Below are 6210 nucleotides of genomic sequence, written 5' to 3' on the forward strand. Positions count from 1 at the left end.
TAACCTTAAATCACCTCAGCTAGGGAATCTGTGGAGGAGAGAGGGAATGCAGGGAGCTGCTGTGTTTCTCCCCTGTAATATGCCTGACCAGCTGCTGCTAGTAAAAGCACCACCTTGCACGGTCAGGCTGTCCCTGTGTGTTTGCATAGTTTCTAGTAAGGGTCATGGATTCAGCATCCAGGGGAAAAAAAAAAAAAAAGCAGCTTCTTTGCATGGTGGAAGCTTTTCAGACCTATAGTAAAGCCTGTAGTAGCAACACAGTAGCTAAATGAATTAGCAAGTTTTTGTGATACGTCTTAAACAAATCATTCCCTTTTGTAGATCTTAAATTTAAAGAAATTTGCATCAGAGTGTGAAAAAGAAATCTCAATCACCTTCTAGAAAATGAGATACTGGTCATTAAACATTGCACTTCCCTTAATTGGCTATGAGTAGCTGCCAGCTGCAGCAGAGCAGTTGCAGTGCAGGACATTGCACACAGAGAACAAAATACGGGTGATCTCAGCCCAAAAGAACTTTACCTGTCATTTCATTAATTGCAAGTGATTCACATGCTTTGTTGCACAACTTAAAGTAGCATCCCACAGCAGGTTTTCCCCTCCAAATTCACAGCAGCAGCCACAAATCACTAAACTGGTAAGAAATGCAGATTTAGGGGACCATGGTACACAGCAGAACTTGCCTTCAGCTTATTTCCTAAAGTGGGGAGGATGCGGCAGCCACAGCACCAGGTGGTTTGTCTCTCCATTTCCCCTTCCTCCTCCCATAACTTCTGCAAGGACAGGTTTGCACCTCCCCAGACCCAAGGGATGCTCCAGTGCATTCCCCATGGAAAAGTACCCAAGGAGCACAGGCCCAATTTTTGGGGACAGTCCTTACCTTGTGGTGAAGGAACCTTCTTGGAAACTTAACAGAAGTCAATTCTGTTCACAGCTCAGAGGGATACAAGTCTGAGCTCCTCTTAAAATAGTGTTTAAGGATGCCAGCAAGTCCCATTACGTCTCTTATTGGCACTATAAATTACTTAGACATGATCAAAAGAGGGCAGAGGCTGCCAGTGTCCTGTCCAAGGAATGAGCACATGGGAGCAACATGGCTATGCAGCTCCACAGGCAGCACAAGCATGACTGGTACTGCTCCTGCCCATCTGCCCCTGAACACAGAGACCCTCAGCAACCAGGGACAGCCTTTGCCACAGCCCCACTCGAGTTTCATTATGTGAATTGCCAGCAGCTGAATCCATTTTTCTTGTTTTCCTGCTTTGTGCTGTAGGCACACAAAGTGGAGGATGGAGGTGGCTTACAACCACATCCTTGTCTTTCTGCAGTAATTTCTGATTCATCTGCCCCTAACCTACAACTTGGTAGTGCTAGCAATACATCACTAATCATTTGCATCCAGCAGACCCACAGGTGTTAGGTGAGCTCCTTCTGAGTATCAGGATTTATGGCTGCATCCATACCACCAGTGCTACTACCAGGATGGCACAGAATCACCTGCAGTTTGGCCCCTTTAACTGCTCTTAAAAAATGACAGAAATATTAAGGATGAGCAAAAGTGCATGTTACAAGGAACAAGGAGATAAATTATCAAGTAATTGGAGGAAGTAATAAAACAACCCAAAAAAAAATGAGGGCTTGATGGTAGCTGAGTTATTCAAGATGAGGAACAGAGGAAGCATCTCCCACTTGGCTGGAAGAAGTCAGCACAGAAGAGGCTGCAGGAGAGCAGAGAACCCTGACTGCACACTCTGTGCCCTGGGCGTTTTGTTTAGGTTTTTTTCTAAACAGGAGGTACAAGTCCAGGCTCTGCTCCTGAAGATCCTGTCAGAGATGGTCCCTAGCCAAGTGGAAAATCCAAAAAGCCTCTCAGAGGAACTAGAACAAAGCTTTGCATCTGGAGCCATGTATGACATAAAAACTCAGATCAGTCTGCTCCAAACATTGATGAAGTTTGGATGGGGGTGGAAGTGTGATGGCCAAGATCTGCCTTTCCTCTGACAGGTTAGTCATAAGCAAAGAAGTTATTTCTCTGATTTTAACTCTCCAGGTCCAGAAATGGAAATAGTTTCTCTCACAGACATTGTCCAGCAGGAAAAACTTGAGTTGAAGAATTTTTTTTTCAGCATTAGAACAAAGAAAGTATATCAGCTTGTAAGGCAAGGCCAACAGCAAGTGTGTATTAGATGGCTTTTCTTGGGTTTTAGATGGTTCTTATGTGTTTCTTTTTTGATGTTAATTTACATTTACTTCACAAACCAGTCTGTCTAGCAAGCATCCCTTCCCTGTGAGTGCTGGCAAATGGCACAGGTGGCTTCTCCTGCCCTGCATCCCTCACCACACTGATCGCAATGTGCCAGCTGTCATTTGGAAATACTTATCCCATAACAGCAACTGCCCCTCAGTGAGCTAAAGCTTCCAGATTTATTTCAATTCCCCAAATTCATGGCAAGTGGCCCAATTTACAGAGAAAAACTAAGGTAAGAAAGCCAAAGAAGAAGAAACCCAGAAACAATCATTCCCCTTGTGAGATGCACTCCTTAAAACTTTCTCCTTTTTTTTCCTTTTTTTTGGCTTTGCTTAGTCTAGATTTGGGGTTCTGCACTGGAGTCTGCTGGATCAGAAGGCACTTGTTTGAACAAGGCAGGTTGGGTTTGCTTTGTGCACTCCCTCACAGTGCCATGCACGTTGTCACCAGAGCTGTGCTGGGGCTCAACCACCGTGGGAGTGGCACATGTGCGCGATGGTGACGTCAACAAGCATTTCTGCTGCCAAGTTTTGACAGAATTCACAAATATGCTTGCAAACACCCAGGAGACAAACAAACAACGAGGTGGCTGTGAATTGCATGTTTGCAAGGAGAGCTGGAGAGCAGAGATTAGCAAACAGGACACGATGGGGCAGGTAAAGCGAGCGCTGACGGATGCATGAGCAGAGAGAGATCACGTTGCAAAACCATGTATGGGCTGTCACCTTACCCTGGGAGCCTTCACACGCACACATGGACCCTCCTGGCTGCACTCTGCTTGCTCAAGTGCCTCCTACCCAAGGACTGACGTTGACTTGGGCACTGCTGATGCCAAGAGCCTACAAGGCAGCCCCAGGCCAGGCTGCGCTGAGATTTGGCTCCAACAGGAGCAAACGCTCACAGGTATGGACAAGATTTATTTTTCCTGTAGGAACACATTCGTCTGCAGATTAGCAGTGGCTCTGCACACAGGGAGCCAAGATATCACCAGCTGACTCTTCTCTGCCAGCCTGGAGCCATCCTGATAGGCAAAACACCTATTTGGCAACACCACCCTGCTCTCCATCCAGCATCTGATTCCTCTGGGATTATTGTCCTGTGTTTCAAGCACATAAACCCACGTGCCAAAAGGACACTGACCTCCAAACCATGTTTTTTATTGTTGAGGGAGAGGGAAAAATCCCACATCTATATGACAGGGGTTCCCCTTTCCTAGAGAACAGCAAATCTGGTGTTTCTGGACCAAATCCAAGAAGGCTCTGTAAAATTCCCAGTTTCTAATTTTTACCAACAAAAAGAGGCCAAAGTCTTCAAAAGGAAACCCACAGCAATCCACTACAGCTTCTGTTCCTTATTTAGGGTAGACTGCATCTGAAATCTAATTCTCTCTTTGCAACTCCCTGTGCAGTCAAGGCAGACAGAGAGGGATCTCCAGGGAATAATTCCTTCAACCTGCCTGAAACACTTACCTTGGGATGTGACTGACTCTCTCACACCCAGCACCCAGGGAAGCTACACTGAAATTACTCCAGATCCTGTCTTCTGGGTCATGTGAGTCAGACTGCACCTTCACACTCAGCAGAGCAGCTTGTCCTTTCCAATATTAGCCTCTTCAAACACTCAGAGGTAAAGGAACATCTTTGGTGTGTGTTGACCCAAGGAACTACAACAATGGTATGATCAGTCAGCAAGAGGAGGCTATTTCACAGTTAGTGCTTTATTTTCCTTTCTCTCCCCAGATTATGGCAATCTAATAACTGGATTTAAAGTTCCCATACAGCCACACAAGAGTTTGCTTTTCTATTCATTGGATCCAGAAATGTGCCTTGTTCAGGGGCAGCTGCTGAGACATGAACAGAATGTAACATGCTCTTATGGGCAGTGGGAGAAGTGCTGCAGTGTGCCACATTGCTGACCTGCAGCAAGAGGAGAAGTTCCTCAAAAGTGGACCCTGGTCACCCTGCTACAAGCAAATCAGTGCTTTGGAAACGAAACATTGATACAGCAGCTGAAGAACTCTTGGACAACCCAGATGGAGAGAACTTGCCACTCTAGTCTGTAAGGAAGACAGGTAAAAAGAAAAGTGAGTGCGTTCGTAGCAGAGCCAGGAAGAGTCTCTGCAGTTTTTAAACATGAGGTAAAAGCACTGTTGGTTGGAGACAGAGGAGGAAAGGGCAAGAAAACAGATGGTGAGAGAAGCACCACTGATTATGGCTGCTCAACACAACCTGAAAGGCAATCCATGCTGCCTAAAGAGCTATTGAGTCACTGCAAAAAACCACATCTTTCTGGATAACAGAACAATGTCCTTCAAGAGACACAGTTCCTGCCTCTCTAGAGCCAATGCATAAAATGTAATTAAGCTTATATTTCCAGGGACAGCTAATTATGGAACCACCTGTAAAGTAGCAGTGCCATCCCTGCCAATATACATTCCAGGAGACTGGGAGTATTGGTGAGCACTTAGAGGACTCTGCACAACTTGGAGAACCAGATGTCTTGGCAACATTTATTGAGACTCTTTTCATCCTCCACTAATGGATAAGAAGAACCAAAAGGAATTGAGGTACAATCACATTGTAAGTGAGAGATGAAAGTTTTGTGGCACATTCTTGCAGTAGAAAGGCTGTGTACTGTGGATGGGCACAATATCAGTAGATACCACCCCAATTTTCTTAGCATCAGGCTCAGGCAGACTAAACAGCTTGGGAGAGATTAAACTAGCACCAAGGAAAGATGAAGAGCCATGGAGGTGGGAGGTTCAGAACAAAATCAGTGAAGGAAACGGACCAGTTGCCTGCACAATGCCACAGAGTGGGCAACACAAAATCAATGGTTACGACACATTTCCAGGCACAAACTTGGCACAAGAGTGTTACCAATACTTGGCTGAAAGATTCACACACCAAAGCATTAACACCAATGGAAGGCAGAAAGGTAGATTGCAAGAGAGGAAGGGAAGGTTCACCTTCTGGCAAAGACAACAGGAATCACTTTTGAACCAACAACCATATCTACCTGCTCAGGCACCTCAGTCTGCCCAGGACACCAAAAATTTCCATCTCACCCCACAGAGGCCACGCTAACCTGTGGTGCCAACTCCCAGCTCTGTTGCTCAGGACCAGGGCTCTTACATCCCACATGTTGCTCCTCAGACAGAAAAAGTAACCCCGACTCAGCTGCCAAGTAGGGCAATCTCCTGACCACAGAAGGTTCAGGTAGAAGTCAGCCCTGGAAGCCAAATTTATAAACAAATTCTTCCACCAGTTGGGCCTGTGTTTGCCAAACACAACTTTACCCAAACCTCCAGCTGGGCTTGCAGAGCTCTGTGGTTTCTTTGGAGCTTATCTCCAATCCTGTTCCTATTAACAGCTAATTTCACCTCTACATCCTTATCTGCCTACTCAAAGAAGGATCTTGCAACACAGGCTGTTAGCACCTGAAGGTTAGGTCCTGCAGCAGCTCACAACCCTCCACTCCCCTGAAACCAGACAAATCCTGTCAGCATCCCCAAACCAGGAACCTGCCTCCCCAGGTCCCCCCGGGAGCACCTCCATTAGACCAAACTCCCTGATCACTATGTGTTTGCTGGGGATCTCAAGCACCACAGTGCAGGAGCCATCCCACTCCAGCTGGGTGTAGGGAGAAAGGAGAAACGTTACCAGTTTCCCCAGGACCATCTGCTGAGGATAACCAAGGCATCTGTCCTGCTGCTCACACCTTTGCTGGCAAATGTCAATTTATTTTACTGATCATCACTTTCATTTGACTCCAGCCCAGGCAACTCCATAGTGGTGTCAACATCAGAGAGAAAAAGGAAATGTTTTCATATCTAAAAGTAACATGAAACCCAGCAAACACTAAATTGCCTTGTAATCCCAATCGTTATATTTGTTGGTAGGAAATGGAAAAAGCCCAGCTAAGCACTATGTATTTAGCACTTTAAAGCTAAAAATAGCAGGA

This window comes from Acanthisitta chloris, unplaced genomic scaffold (genome assembly GCF_000695815.1).
Source record: "Acanthisitta chloris isolate BGI_N310 unplaced genomic scaffold, ASM69581v1 scaffold3280, whole genome shotgun sequence".
Classification (NCBI taxonomy): Eukaryota; Metazoa; Chordata; class Aves; order Passeriformes; family Acanthisittidae; genus Acanthisitta; species Acanthisitta chloris.